Genomic DNA, 16,783 nt, shown 5'->3' with positions numbered 1-16,783 from the left:
GGTCTTGAACTTTCTAACGAAATTCAAGACAGTCTATCAGAAGTAAAGTGGGAAATAGCTTTACAAGGTATGTTTGGCCTTGAACTTTCTCTAGTGTTAGAAGCCCTTTTGTTCCTTTTCACATGTTATCAAGTGGTTAAGGCAGGGCGGATTCTGGACGAAATTCGAGACAATCTATCAGAAGTAAAGCGGGGAGAGAGAGTAGGAGCAAAGAGGAAATATGGTACACAAAATAAGTATACAGGCCTTTCCAAGGGTCTTGAACCCGAGGAAAAGTTTAGGTCAGGTAAGAATACCTGGGGAGAGATTAGAAGGAAGGAAAAGAAAAAAGAAAAGAAAAAAGATAAATTAGCGGAGGTCTCTAGGAGAAGGAACCTATACTCATCACTAGATGAGCTCAAGGAGCCAGTTCTTAGTAGTTCTGAATCAGATGAAAAGACTATTAGGGCCTGGAAGGCGCTCTCCCGAGCAGGTGAAGCCACTGGACAACTAACAAAGATCGTCCAGGGACCTCAGGAGTCCTTCTCAGATTTTGTGGCCAGAATGACAGAGGCAGCAGAGCGTATTTTTGGAGATTCAGAGCAAGCCGCACCTCTGGTAGAACAGCTCATTTATGAGCAAGCCACAAAGGAGTGCCGAGCGGCCATAGCCCCAAGAAAGAACAAAGGCTTACAAGACTGGCTCAGGGTTTGTCGGGAGCTTGGGGGACCTCTCACCAATGCAGGCTTAGCGGCCGCCATCCTTCAATCCCAGAACCGCTCCATGGGCAGAAATGATCAGAGGACATGTTTTAACTGCGGAAAGCCTGGGCATCTTAAGAAAGATTGCAGAGCTCCAGATAAACAGGGGGGGACTCTTACTCTTTGCTCTAAGTGTGGCAAGGGTTATCATAGAGCCGACCAGTGTCGCTCTGTGAGGGATATAAAGGGCAGAATCCTTCCCCCACCTGATAGTCAATCAGCTGATGTGCCAAAAAACGGGTCATCGGGCCCTCGGTCCCAGGGCCCTCAAAGATATGGGAACCGGTTTGTCAGGACCCAGGAAGCAGTCAGAGAGGCGACCCAGGAAGACCCACAAGGGTGGACCTGCGTGCCGCCTCCGACTTCCTATTAATGCCTCAAATGAGTATTCAGCCGGTGCCAGTGGAGCCTATACATCCTTGCACCCGGGAACCATGGGCCTTATTCTCGGCCGGGGTTCACTCACCTTGCAGGGCTTAGTAGTCCACCCTGGAGTTGGGGATTGTCAACATTCCCCTGAAATACAGGTCCTGTGCTCAAGCCCTAAGGGCGTTTTTTCTATTAGTAAAGGAGATAGGATAGCTCAGCTGCTGCTCCTCCCTGATAATACCAGGGAGAAATTTGCAGGACCTGAGATAAAGAAAATGGGCTCCTCAGGAAATGATTCTGCCTATTTGGTTGTATCTTTGAATGATAGACCTAAGCTCCGCCTTAAGATCAACGGAAAAGAGTTTGAAGGCATCCTTGATACTGGAGCAGATAAAAGTATAATTTCTACACATTGGTGGCCCAAAGCATGGCCCACCACAGAGTCATCTCATTCATTACAGGGCCTAGGTTATCAATCATGTCCCACTATAAGCTCCATTGCCTTGACGTGGGAATCCTCTGAAGGGCAGCAAGGGAAATTCATACCTTATGTGCTCCCACTCCCGGTTAACCTCTGGGGAAGGGATATTATGCAGCATTTGGGCCTTATTTTGTCCAATGAAAACGCCCCATCGAGAGGGTATTCAGCTAAAGCAAAAAATATCATGGCAAAGATGGGTTATAAAGAAGGAAAAGGGTTAGGACATCAAGAACAGGGAAGGATAGAGCCCATCTCACCTAATGGAAACCAAGACAGACAGGGTCTGGGTTTTCCCTAGAGGCCATTGGGGCAGCACGACCCATACCATGGAAAACAGGGGATCCAGTGTGGGTTCCTCAATGGCCCCTATCCTCTGAAAAACTAGAAGCTGTGATTCAACTGGTAGAGGAACAATTAAAACTAGGCCATATTGAACCCTCTACCTCACCTTGGAATACTCCAATTTTTGTAATTAAGAAAAAGTCAGGAAAGTGGAGACTGCTCCATGACCTCAGAGCCATTAATGAGCAAATGAACTTATTTGGCCCGGTACAGAGGGGTCTCCCTGTACTTTCCGCCTTACCACGTGGCTGGAATTTAATTATTATAGATATTAAAGATTGTTTCTTTTCTATACCTTTGTGTCCAAGGGATAGGCCCAGATTTGCCTTTACCATCCCCTCTATTAATCACATGGAACCTGATAAGAGGTATCAATGGAAGGTCTTACCACAGGGAATGTCCAATAGTCCTACAATGTGCCAACTTTATGTGCAAGAAGCTCTTTTGCCAGTGAGGGAACAATTCCCCTCTTTAATTTTGCTCCTTTACATGGATGACATCCTCCTGTGCCATAAAAACCTTACCATGCTACAAAAGGCATATCCTTTTCTACTTAAAACTTTAAGTCAGTGGGGTTTACAGATAGCCACAGAAAAAGTCCAAATTTCTGATACAGGACAATTCTTGGGCTCTGTGGTGTCCCCAGATAAGATTGTGCCCCAAAAGGTAGAGATAAGAAGAGATCACCTCCATACCTTAAATGATTTTCAAAAGCTGTTGGGAGATATTAATTGGCTCAGACCTTTTTTAAAGATTCCTTCCGCTGAGTTAAGGCCTTTGTTTGGTATTTTAGAAGGAGATCCTCATATCTCCTCCCCTAGGGCTCTTACTCTAGCTGCTAACCAGGCCTTACAAAAAGTGGAAAAAGCCTTACAGAATGCACAATTACAACGTATTGAGGATTCGCAGCCTTTCAGTTTGTGTGTCTTTAAGACAGCACAATTGCCAACCGCAGTTTTGTGGCAGAATGGGCCATTGTTGTGGATCCATCCAAACGTATCCCCAGCTAAAATAATAGATTGGTATCCTGATGCAATTGCACAGCTTGCCCTTAAAGGTCTAAAAGCAGCAATCACCCACTTTGGGCGAAGTCCATATCTTTTAATTGTACCTTATACCGCTGCACAGGTTCAAACCTTGGCAGCCACATCTAATGATTGGGCAGTTTTAGTTACCTCCTTTTCAGGACAAATAGATAACCATTATCCAAAACATCCAATTTTACAGTTTGCCCAAAATCAATCTGTTGTGTTTCCACAAATAACAGTAAGAAACCCACTTAAAAATGGGATTGTGGTATATACTGATGGATCAAAAACTGGCATAGGTGCCTATGTGGCTAATGGTAAAGTGGTATCCAAACAATATAATGAAAATTCACCTCAAGTGGTAGAATGTTTAGTGGTCTTAGAAGTTTTAAAAACCTTTTTAGAACCCCTTAATATTGTGTCAGATTCCTGTTATGTGGTTAATGCAGTAAATCTTTTAGAAGTGGCTGGAGTGATTAAGCCTTCCAGTAGAGTTGCCAATATTTTTCAGCAGATACAATTAGTTTTGTTATCTAGAAGATTTCCTGTTTATATTACTCATGTTAGAGCCCATTCAGGCCTACCTGGCCCCATGGCTCTGGGAAATGATTTGGCAGATAAGGCCACTAAAGTGGTGGCTGCTGCCCTATCATCCCCGGTAGAGGCTGCAAGAAATTTTCATAACAATTTTCATGTGACGGCTGAAACATTACGCAGTCGTTTCTCCTTGACAAGAAAAGAAGCCCGTGACATTGTTACTCAATGTCAAAGCTGCTGTGAGTTCTTGCCAGTTCCTCATGTGGGAATTAACCCACGCGGTATTCGACCTCTACAGGTCTGGCAAATGGATGTTACACATGTTTCTTCCTTTGGAAAACTTCAATATCTCCATGTGTCCATTGACACATGCTCTGGCATCATGTTTGCTTCTCCGTTAACAGGTGAAAAAGCCTCACATGTGATTCAACATTGCCTTGAGGCATGGAGTGCTTGGGGGAAACCCAAACTCCTTAAGACTGATAATGGACCAGCTTATACATCTCAAAAATTCCAGCAGTTCTGCCGTCAGATGGACGTGACCCACCTGACTGGACTTCCATACAACCCTCAAGGACAGGGTATTGTTGAGCGTGCGCATCGCACCCTCAAAGCCTATCTAATAAAGCAGAAGAGGGGAGTCGAGACTCTACCCCGAGTACCAAGAGTGTCTGTGTCTATGGCACTCTTTACACTCAATTTTTTAAATATTGATGCTCATGGCCATACTGCGGCTGAACGTCATTGTTCAGAGCCAGATAGGCCCAATGAGATGGTTAAATGGAAAAATGTCCTTGATAATAAATGGTATGGCCCGGATCCTATTTTGATAAGATCCAGGGGAGCTATTTGTGTTTTCCCACAGAATGAAGACAACCCATTTTGGATACCAGAAAGACTCACCCGAAAAATCCAGACTGACCAAGGGAATACTGATGTCCCTCGTCTTGGTGATGTCCAGGGCGTCAATAATAAAGAGAGAGCAGCGTTGGGGGATAATGTCGACATTTCCACTCCCAATGCCGGTGATGTATAATGCTCAAGTATTCCCCTGCTTTTTTACCACTAACTAGGAACTGGGTTTGGCCTTGATTCAGACAGCCTTGGCTCTGTCTGGACAGGTCCAGACGACTGACACCATTAACACTTTGTCAGCCTCAGTGACTACAGTCATAGATAAACAGGCCTCAGCTAATGTCAAGATACAGGGTGGTCTCATGCTGGTTAATCAACTCATAGATCTTGTCCAGAAACAACTAGATGTATTATGGCAAATAGCTCAGCTGGGATGTGAACAAAAGTTTCCGGGATTGTGTGTTACTTCCATTCAGTATGAGAAATTTACTAGGGCAGCTAATTTGTCAAAAAGTCTTTCTCAGTATATGTTACAGAATTGGACGGCTGAATTTGAACAGATCCTTCGGGAATTGAGACTTCAGGTCAACTCCACGCGCTTGGACCTGTCCCTGACCAAAGGATTACCCAATTGGATCTCCTCAGCATTTTCCTTCTTTAAAGAATGGGTGGGATTGATATTATTTGGAGATACACTTTGCTGTGGATTAGTGTTGCTTCTTTGGTTGGTCTGTAAGCTTAAGGCCCAAACTAGGAGAGACAAGGTGGTTATTGCCCAGGCGCTTGCAGCTCTAGAACATGGTGCTTCCCCTGATTTATGGTTATCTATGCTTAAGCAATAGGTCGCTGGCCACTCAGCTCTTGCACACCACGAGGCTAGTCTCATTGCACGGGACAGAGTGAGTGTGCTTCAGCAGCCCGAGAGAGTTGCACGGCTAAGCACTGCAGTAGAAGGGCTCTGCGGCATATATGAGCCTATTCTAGGGAGACATGTCATCTTTCAAGAAGGTTGAGTGTTCAAGTGTCCTTCCTCCAGGAAAAACAACACGGGACCAGACCAGGACCCCTCTAGGTGATGAGCCTGGAAGGAGGTTATGTGTACGGCTCCTTTACCTGCACACTGGGGATTTGACCTCTATCTCCACTCTCATTATTATGGGTGGCCTATTGCTTTTATTAATAGAAAAGGGGGAACTGTGGGAAGCCGCCCCCACATTCGCCGTTACAAGATGGCGCTGACAGCTGTGTTCTAAGTGGTAAACAAATAATCTGCGCATGTGCCAAAGGTAGTTCTCCACCCCATGTACTCTGCCTTCCCCGTGACTACAACTCGGCCATGGGCTGCAGCCAATCAGGGAGTGATACGTCCTAGGCGAAGGATAACTCTCCTTAAGAGGGAAGGGGTTTCGCTTTCGTTTTTGGGTTTGAGGCTTGCACTCTTGCTCCTGAAGATGTAAGCAATAAAGTTTTGCCGCAGAAGATTCTGGTTTGTTGTGTTCTTCCTGGCCGGTCGCGAGAACGCGTGTAAGATTGGAGTATGTTAGCATAGTCTAGTTGTGAGTGTTAATATTCCACTGGATGGATTTCCCAGCTAACACAATAAGTAGGGCATTTTCCAGTGATCTTATTTCTTAACCTTTGTGATTAGAATGTGTAATGTGGCCTGACATGCTCACATGTCTGAACTTTGGGTACCCAGCTGGTGAAGTGACTGTAGGAGGTGGGGGAGCCTTTAAGAGGTGGGTCTTAATGGGAAGAAGTGTATCTGAGGAGTGGGCCAGGAAGTGCTATAGCCCAGCCCTATTTTCTTACCGATCCCTCTCTGCTTCCTAGATGCCAGAATCATGAACGAGCTGCTCCATGCAAAGTTCTCTGCCTAACTCAGGGCACTGTGAGCAACAGGCTGCTCTGATGCATAGCAGTGTCTACTGATGCTCTCCAAATCCAGAAGGACATGGGAGTCACAGCATCTTGCCCATGAGCAAAGTGGAGCTTCTGAGGCAAGAACTGAGAAGTATCTCTCTCTGTCCTGGTGCTTAGATGAGCATTGCCGATCCCAGCAGAGGGGGAACCTGCTGGCATCTGGCAAGAGTGTGAGTAAGATCATAAACTCCAGGAGGGAAGTGACATGGACTCAATGTGGCTGACTTGGGAAAAAAATCACCTCCACATCCATAAAGAACAGGCCACCTCACAGAAGGCATGCTAGTGGCCAGTTAACAGGAGTAACTTCCGTATTACATACGTTGTTTTATGTGAGTGTGTGTGTGTGTGTGTGTGTGTGTGTGTGTGTGTGTGTGTGTGTTTATTATCCTGGTGCATATGTGGGAGCCAGTGGTCAACCTCAGCCGCTGTCCTTCAGGTACTGCCCACCTTACTTTGGGAACAGGGTCTTCCCTGGAGCTCACTGACTTTTCTAAACTGGATGTTCAAAGATCCTCTTGTCCCCCACCTCCTCAGCTGTGGGGTTGCAAGCTGGAGGTGTGACCTTGCATGCCCTGATCAGTTCAGCCAAGGAGAAAGCCCTCATGATAGCAGCACAGTTGAGTGACTTGCCTACAGACTCACAGAGCAGTAGCAGGGACAGACACTGTTTGTTTGCACAGAATCCTGCAGAGTCTGTTTCATTGAAGAGCTTGTTCCTCAGCCTGATTGGGTCCCAGCTCTTGTTTAAGTCTCCCAAGTGGAACAAAGATAAACTATGAGCAGTAGTAGCCCCTGTGATCTATGAAGGAAAAATCAAGAGGTGACATTTAACAGTTTGTGGTGACCAACACTCCCCTAGAAGACAGGCAGAAAACGTGGTAATTAAACACTCAGCCTCCATATTTAGGGATGCAATTGCATATGCTTGCATGTGTCACAGCAACAGAGAAGAGCTGCGTCGGCATTTCTCAGGCAGCATGTAGCACAAACAAGGCCAGCCTGCCCTTCCCCAAGGACTGCTGGTGGCTGTTTATCCCGAGAGTCAGAATACATTGCTACTTTTCCTATTTGCCAAAACAACAACAACAAAAATCCCCAGAGCTAATTTTCAGTGAATCAAGGAGTCTGGGAGTGATCTTGAGTTTTCCTACTGCTTGGGTCAGACCTCAGATGTCCAGGGTTTATAGTACTGACTTGACTGTGCGTTCCTGAGATGGTGAATGTCCATTGTCAGCTTTACAGTACCTAGAATCACCTAGGAGATAAACCTTAAGACACAACTGTGATGGAGTTTCTGAGATTAAATTATTTAGCATAGACAGACCCACACTGACTGAAGCATCATCCCATAGCCTGGGATTCAGGACTGAATGGAAAAAAGAGAGTAAGCCAAGCACCAGCATCCATTTCTCTCTGCTTCCTGGATGCAGATGCAAGGTGACCAGCTGCCTCAGGCTCCTGCCACCATGATTTCTCCTCCATGATGGGCTGCACCCTCAAACTATGAGCCAAAATAAACTCTTCCTCCCAAGTTACCATTACCAGCTATTTTGCAGCAGCACCAACTAATACTGTCCATTAGCCCCTCTGCAGCTTCAGAAGGGAAGGAGTCATACCAGCCTTGGACCAGAATTTCATCTCCATGCAGGTCATGTTTCATCCTCCTCCTACTGTTCCCTCTTTGGGTCAGGGAAACTGAAGTCAAGCAGAGGGAATAAGCAGTTTTCCCCCAGGATCAGCATTAACAGGTTAGAATGCCTGCCAGGCTCATTGCCTCTAAAGCCCAACTTGTCATCAACACAATGTCAACTGTTGGTGCAATGAGTTTCTCCATGTGTTCAGCAAGCATGAGCATCCATTGGCAATTTGCCCAGCCATAAGGTGTATTCATGAAAGTGCCCACCAGGTGCCAGACTCTAGAGGGAGCTCTTTTTTTTTTAATTACATATTTTCCTCAATTACATTTCCAATGCTATCCCAAAAGTCCCCCATACCCTCCCCCCCCCACTTCCCTACCCACTCATTCCCATTTTTTGGCCCTGGCGTTCCCCTGTACTGGGGCATATACAGTTTGCGTGTCCAATGGGCCTCTCTTTCCAGTGATGGCCAACTAGGCCATCTTTTGATACATATGCAGCTAGAGTCAAGAGCTCCGGGGTATTGGTTAGTTCATAATGTTGTTCCACCTATAGGGTTGCAGATCCCTTTAGCTCCTTGGGTACTTTCTCTAGCTCCTCCATTGGGAGCCCTGTGATCCATCCAATAGCTGACTGTGAGCATCCACTTCTGTGTTTGCTAGGCCCCGGCATAGTCTCACAAGAGACAGCTACATCTGGGTCCTTTCGATAAAATCTTGCTAGTGTATGCAATGGTGTCAGCGTTTGGAAGCTGATTATGGGGTGGATCCCTGGATATGGCAGTCTCTACATGGTCCATCCTTTCGTAGAGGGAGCTCTTTAGACCACATCCCACACCTAGGCACTATCATTCCCCATCACCCATGTTGGCAGTGATTGCATCATGATTTCTGTGCCTGGTCTGAGGATCTTTCTGAAGACACCCTCAGAAAGCCACTAACAAACAGGATGTGTTATACACAGCCACTTACAAGAGCTGACAGTGCAGATTGCTTCCCAAGTCTATGTCTTGTGTTATGACATTGGTAGCTCTGCAGTGACCATGTTGGGAGCATTTATGCCTCAGAGCTGGACCAAGGTCACACACCAGAACCTTTGCTGCAGAAAGCTCCTTCAACAGCACATCGCTGCCCAACTGTCTCACCTGGCTTTTTACAACCTCGGGGATCAGCTTTAGCAGCCCTCATTTTACAACGTGGAGCAGGTCTATCCAAGGTCAGGCAGTAGCCAGAACAGAGCTAGGATATCCTGCATCCTGCACCCTGTGAAGAGCAACAGAGATTGGAAGACAAACTCACAAAGCTCTCTGCATCTACAGGAGATTATCATTCCTGTCACTGCTCTGACTGCCTGAGAGACAGAGCCAATGAACCTGAACTGCTGCGGTCCTGCTGGCTCCAGGGCAAGCAATTTCAGAGCTACCTGGGGTGGAATCCCCAAGCCTAGCTCACTTCTCATCAGCCCAGAGCCCTTATAATGCAAGCCGCTAGCAGTACCCTCATGACATCACCATCTCAGACTGCCCTGGAGACTGGCAGCTTTCTTTTATAACACCAGAATCTGCTCATGAGGAGCTTGAACATGTTTTTATAGAGTTGTAACTTATTTTTCTCCTAACACAATTTTAATTAATTCTTTGAAATTTCATGCCATTTATTTTGATCATATTTATCACACACACACACACACACACACACACACACACACACACACACACCAGATCTATCCCTGTTCCCTATGCACCCAACTTTGTGTCCAATTTGTGCAGCCCAAACAATTGGTCTGGTAAGTGGTTATCCAAGGGAGTGTGGTTAGCCTACCAGGGGCCACATCCCTAAAACTGACTCTCCTTCTCCAGAAAATGTGAACTGCCTACTTCCACTTTGCTCAACCGGGATGACATTTAGCTGGACTCTAAATAATTATCTCACAGGTAAGATACCACATCCTCACCAAAAAGCATCTGTTCACACCAGAAGAAAAGCCATTACAGAAAGCCACTGCTAACCGAAATGCAGAGAACTGGCTGTGTGTGCCCAACCCAAAGTGATGCATCTGCCTTACAGCTAAGGCTCGGGGAGCATTGAGGAAGAAAAAGGATTTCAAGAGTGAGAAGATCAAAATGTCTGCTATAAAATTGCACCTTCTAGAAATGACAGGAAAGCAACCCTCAAGAAATGACAGCAATACAGCTGCCTAGGCAAGGCCTGAGCAATAGCATTACTTGCCAGGCCAACATGGATGCAGGAAGAGCTAAAGGAAACTAAAAACTGCTGAGAGAGGTGGAGAGAAAAGATGAGAATTAGTCTTCCCTAGAAATGAGCACTCTAAATAATTATCCAAGCCAAGTGGTCAGCCCTAAAAAGTTATACATACAAGCAACACTAAACAGACACAGCAGGTTGCAGTTATATATCTGTGTGCATATAAGAGTGTGTACATGTAACAATGATAATTAAAGAATAAAGGGAAAAGAAGTTATATTTTAATTAAATAAAAAACTAATAGAATTTTTAAGAATTTAAAAATTACAGAACTCAAATCAATAACTCAGTTGTGCACTTTGAGGCCTTGAGAAAACAAAAACAAACAATATCTCCCCCAAAAAAGTAGATGGGAAGAGATGTGAAAATTAAGATCTTAATTGTGTTGCTCAAAATATAGCAGCCAAGCACAAAATGTGACTAGCAAGGATCAATCCATATCTTCATTGTGTCCACAAACGTTTATAAACATTGTTAGATGCTTTTCACATTGTCACTGAGACAAAGTTTTTGACCAAAATGGCTTAAGGAAGGGGTTGTTTGGGCTCACAGTTTCCGAGGGCTCTGTCCACAGTCACTTGATCCTATACCCTCAGGCAGAATATCACCCTGACAGGAATGTGTGGTGGAAGATGCCATCCACCTCCTCACAGGCAAGAAGCACACAGTGTGTCCCTTGAGATCCACTTCTCAGCACTTGTGGCAGGGTAGTGCTGGGGAAAAGGTTTCAGAAAACCTAAAGATTAGAGTAATTGCTAGCACCATCCTTGTAGCCCTCCTGAAACCCTCACTTTGAGGACACTTTGAGGGAAATGCTGTTATAGCCTGTTGTTCAGTAGGGAAGCTGCTGCTTAGAGAAGGTGGCCTGCAGGAGATGGCAGAACAATCAGGAGACAGAGGGGACGTGCATCTGGATGGCTAGATTGGGGATCTCACTCTTAATTGCTTGGCTGAGAAGCATCTCTGTGAACTGGGTTTAAGGGGTGGGTAGGAGTTCATCCAATTGGGAAAGAAAGTACGAGGACTTCTCAGCACCAAAGCAGAGGACCGTGTGGCTGTGTGGGCATTGTCCTAGAAGTCTGCTTGAAGAAGGAAATGTGAGGCTGGAGAAGGGATGCAAGGTAAGAGCACACATGCAAGCATGAGGAGGGTCCAAAGTACCCAAGAGAAAAACCAGCTATCAGGCCCACTCAACTCTTACCCCAGGACTGTGGAGGGCAAAGACAGGAGGCTGGCTGGGGCTTGCTGGCTGACAGCTTTGCTCTAGGCTCAGTGGGAGAGCTTTTCTCTAGGGAATAACGTGCAATGGCACCAACACTCAACTCTGCACACACACGCTTGCTTGCATGCACAATGTGCACACTCTCACGCGTGTACACACACACACACACAAGAGTATATGTGCTAAGTGTCCAGCTAGGCCCTGGCCCATTTGTCATTTTGCAGGAGCGAGAGTATTCACTAAGGCTAGGGAGCATATCAAAGGGCAAAGTATGGAGACCATCAGCGCTCCATTGGCAATCTGGAATCCTTCCCTAGGCCAGCAGGTTTCAGGACACTGAATCACCAGGGTAAGGAGCAGGGCAAAAGAGAGCAGAGCCTCAAAGTAGCTCACCCCCTGCAGGGTGACTGGTAAATATCAAGGTGATGTTTAAAGCCATGCGAATGTTGCATTTGGCCTTTGCTGCTATAATATAAACCTGCTGAGCCTTGAGCTTTAGGCCAACACCAAGAAAAAGTGATAACAGGTAGGTCCTGCTTTTACAGACGTGGGCTTGAGAAGCACAATACATCCTGGAGAAGCATTTGATGCAGAAAGATGTTCTTTCTGGGCAGGGGTTAGATGCTCCTTCTGGTGGCCACATTACAAATGTAATCTTTGTCATTTTGCTGACCAAAGCTGGGAGAAGTCAGTGAGTCTCTATCAAGTTGCACAGCCTTAGAGCATCTTGTACTCCAACCACTTCACCCCAGAGCTGCATCCGTCTCCCTCCTAAATGAGGGGGCCACTTTCTGTCCTCAATAACTGAGTCAAAAAAATCTTAAGAGGTACATGTCCCAGCTTGCTCCACGGGGCCTCCGCCAGAGCCCCCACCCTGGCCTTACACAGAATCATACCTGTGGACGATCACAGCCTCCTCTCTGCTGCCCCAAGGAGCCGTCTCAGCACTGAGATGGAAGCAAAGACGCAGCTGCTATTTGTGGTGAGCAAGTTTTATCTGAAAAGGTTGCTGGGAAACCTCTGAGGCCTTTCAAGCCCACTCAACTCTGCCATTAGAGCTCAAAGCAGTCATAGACAATACATCCAAGAAGAGATGTAAATGTGTTTCAAAACTTTATTCATGGGACTATGGAGATGACTAGGTCAGTAAGCACTTGCCTGGCAAGAGTGGGACCCTGACACTGGATCCCCAGAAACAATGTTAGAAGGCAGCATATTGGCACATGCCTGAAATCCCCGTGGTAGCAAAGTGGGAGACAGAGACAGGGGGATCCCTGGATGCTCATAAGCCACCATCCTGGCCTAAATGCCAGGCCAGTGTCATCTTCAAACCAAGAGAGAAGAACTGACAGCTGAGGCTGTTTCCTGACCTACACACTCGTGAGCACACATGTATACATGCTCACGTGCTTACACATACCACACACAAAGGCACACATATACTGTTTGCAACCATCCTAATTCCAGTGAACACTTAGTCCTGACCAGGACATACCAGGATCTGCTGTCCCACATATGCCAGTCTGTTAGTGGCTGTGGGGGTGAGTCTGTGATTTTAATGTGTCAGGTACAGAGTGGGAGCAATGAGTCACTGAAGATACACTGGAAAAGGAGCAATGGGGGAGCCAGGGTACAGACCTGTGGCGCCTTGCTGCTCTGTATCTCTTCACCTTGACTCATCCTATTTAAAGCTTTTTCTGAGGCCAGTGTTGTGTTTGTGCTTGACACCAACAGTGTACCTGTGAGTGCCAAACCAGCTCCTGGCACCACCAGGATGGTGCTGGGGTGGAGGGGGGTGTGGTGGTTCTCCAGCTCCTATCTCTTTCCTGGAACTGAGATCAAAGTAGCCAAACAACTTGCCCAGAGTCCCAAACAAACAAACTTAGTGATGCAGCTAGAGTAGACACATGAGTGCACCACACACACACACACACACTCACACACACACACACACACACACACACACACACACACTCACTCATACACTGGTCAGCCCACCTGGGTGTGTGTCTTTCCCACTCTAATGTGTTTGTGTCTTTTCCTGACACTGCAATGAAAGAAGTAAAAGTCCATCTTCTGACATCTCATCTCGCCAGGCACAGAAATAGATGCTCTGGCTGCTCGACACCATCCTCCCTCCCATTTATTCCCCAGGAACGAAGTCCCCCAACCCATGCATCTCACAGTTCTGAAGGCCAGAAGCCCCAGAGCAGCTCCCAGGAGGCATCCTGCTTTACCTCTTCCAGATCCTGGTAGCCTCAGACATTCCTTGGCTTGTGGACACACCACTCTCCTGTAAGCCTGTGTTCTCTAGAGCTCCTCCCCTTCTGTGCTTGCTTGTGCTTCTTTTCTTCCTGAGAGCAGAACCCAGGGCCAATCTCATTACACTAGAGATTGTTCTACCCCATTCTGACTTTTTCTTCCGACAAAGGCTCACATAGCCAGGTTTTCCTCAGACTGATCAGATAGCCAAGGATAGCACGGGTCTTCTGATTTCCCTGCCTTTACTCCTAATCACTGGGATTACAGGCAAGCCTCGCCAGGCCCAGTTTAGGAGAAGCTGAGGGAGGAACCCAGGGTCTCAGGCATGTTATACAAGCACTCCACCAACTAAGCTATGTTCCCAGCCACACCATGACTCCGTCTTACTTACAGCTACTGAGATCCTATTTCCAAGTAAAGCTGCATATACATGCACTTAGGGTTCACATGTCAGGCAGAACACAGCTCAACCCATTACAAAACTACAAACTCATTCTCTTAATAAACAGAGTCTAGCACTAAGCCTTAGAGAAGCTTGTTAACTTATGAAAGATCACACAGCCAGAATTTAGCATGCCAAGGCTAAAGCTCCCCAGAACTTTGAGTCCTTACCTCTATTGCAACTCTCTAAAACACCCACCCCTCCCCTCAGAGTCAGCCTGGCAGGGGCTCCACCTGCCACCAGTCCAAGTTTGAGTTGTTTCTTTTCCTTGTGAAATGTTTCTTGTATTAGAACAGTGCATACCCTGAAGGCAATGAGCGATCACAGTCGAGCCCACAGCCCCAGTCCACAGAGCCACACCAGACACTTGACACTGACAAACCACTCTCCCGCCTCTGAAGATTCCCAGAGCAAGCACTCTCCACGCTCAGACGATTCAATTAGGAATCCCGAATCCTGTAAATCTTGGCATTGCCTCCTGAAAGAAACAAAGAATTACAAATACAAGAAGAAACACAAAGATACAAACAAAGAAAAAATAACCAACACTGGGGCAGCTCCTTAAATGTGGGTGTTCCGTAGGAAGACTGTCCTAATGGTAACCCTGAGAGTGACCACTAGATGAAAGGCGTGGAGAACTGGCATAATGATCATTATCATTATAAGGACTTTCCCACTGGGCTCCCCACCTCCCTTCTCACAGCCTGCTCACCGAAGCAGCTTCAGGCTACCTATGCAGAACCCCCCTACCTCACAGCACTCTCCTGATCATGGACAGCTTCTCCCACAGGAAGCTACAAGATAGATGTATATGACCTTGGGCAGTCTTGTAACCTCTTTGGGGCGCCAGCTGCCTGCTGTGGGAAGAGTGATGACAACAGTCACTAGAGGGCTGGGATGAGGTCATCCATGAAAAGCTCTCACCGTGGCTCCTGAGACCCACCAGCCCTCACCATCCAGACACCAAAGTGTATGCGCATGGACTATGTAATTAATTCTCACCCTTGGGAGCTACCTCTGCCAACCCACTGAGCAAGTGCCTGTCTCCTCCTGCCTGCAAGAGGTTGACCTGATGCTAGGCTGTCATTTGCTGAGGGAGAGACACAAGTCATAAGAAGACCTAGACCCATCCGTCTTCAGGGACTACAAAGCAAGCAACCAAACACACTGACCTCAGCTTCTAAACTTGCTAAGGCCTGGCTCCTTTTCTGCGAGGGGATGGGAAGAGAGTTCTCGTGTATCTAAAGCTGGACTCGAATTCACTATGTAACTGAGAATTACCTTAAAACTCTGTTCCTCAGGCCCCACCTCCTGAGCACTGGCTGGAATGGCAAGCTTGAGCCACCATGCCTGGTTTGTACAGTGCTTGGGAGTAAATCTAGAGTTTGGTGCATACCAAGCAAGCATTGCACCAAATAAGCTTGATCTCTAAGCTGTCCTGCCTGCATAATAGTCCCCATTTGTCAGTATGTCAATCAAGGAGTCTCCTCCCCTGTGCTTAGGTCTCCATCACTTACAAACTGTAGGGACAGGTTCAAGACAGTTTCTCCAAGCCCTGGTCTAGAAAAGGAGACTACGAATGAAGCTTAACCTATGCTATCAAGTTCAGTAGCTACCTGGGCTAAAACAATAACTCAGAGATTAAGAGCACTGGTTATTTTTCCAGATGGGCCATGGTTTGATCCCAGCACTGACTTGGTGGCTCACAACCACATGCAACTCCAGTCCCAGGGGATCCAGCGGCCTATTATGGCTCTCAGGGGTACTATAGACTCATAGTGCATGAACATACATGCAGGAAGATATTCATAGCCACAAAATAAAATTTTTAATTAAAAAATAAAAATAATAGCCACTAGCCAAACCAAGTTAATGGATTTAAACTCATTTAGATAAAAACATTATTAAAAATCCTTTTGTAAGTTACACAAGCCACGTTTTCAAGTACCCTGGGTTGGTCAGCTTTCTGTCATTAGGGCAAAATATCTGAGAAATTCAACAGCTTAAAGAAGAACGGTCTGCCAGGCATGATGGCACACATCTGCCTTCTCAGAAAGTGAGCAATGGAGGAAAGAGGACCAGGGACTCAAGCTTATTCTTACCATAGCGCCTAAAGCTGGGATATATAACACCCTGTCTCGATCAATCAATCAATCAATGGAAGAAGAAGGATTTACCTTGCTCACTATTCCAGAGGCTTGGCCCCCATCGCTTTTGGCTTATAGGAAAACAAACGCAAGGGCAGGGAACGCATGATGGCTGACACAACCAGAAACCAGAAAGAACTAGAAGGGTCCAGGCTTCCAGGTTCCCCAGGCCATACCCACCAGTGACCTCCTCCCTTTAACTTCACTGCCTAAAGTTCCTACCAATTCCCAGTTTTGTCACAGGTTGGGAACCAGACCATTAACAGATGCATTTTTGAAGACATTCACTATTCAAACTCTAGCAGGCGTCATGGCCGCCTGTGGCTTATGGCCACCATAGCAGATAAGGTGATAAAGAATGCCAACATCCACTATGCTGGAGCCTAGCAAACACAGAAGTGGATGATCACAGTCAGCTATTGGATGGGTCACACGGCCCCCAATGGAGGAGCTAGAGAAAGTACCCAAGGAGCTAAAGGGATCTGCAATCCTATAGGTGGAACAACAATATGAACTAACCAGTACCCGGGA

General features: G+C 46.5%; 1 long non-coding RNA gene across 1 annotated transcript; it reads right to left on the bottom strand.

Annotated features, from left to right (window-relative positions):
* Positions 1 to 14,182: 14,182 nt before the first annotated feature.
* On the bottom strand, positions 14,183 to 14,956 carry Gm30567. Its single transcript, XR_384649.2, has 2 exons — positions 14,856 to 14,956; positions 14,183 to 14,583 (listed from the first exon to the last, which is right to left on the bottom strand). It is a non-coding gene; the product is annotated as a predicted gene, 30567 (long non-coding RNA).
* Between the last annotated feature and the right edge of the window lie 1,827 nt (positions 14,957 to 16,783).

This window comes from Mus musculus, chromosome 16 (genome assembly GCF_000001635.26).
Source record: "Mus musculus strain C57BL/6J chromosome 16, GRCm38.p6 C57BL/6J".
Taxonomy (NCBI): domain Eukaryota; kingdom Metazoa; phylum Chordata; class Mammalia; order Rodentia; family Muridae; genus Mus; species Mus musculus.
This window is presented reverse-complemented; position numbering and strand designations above follow the sequence as displayed.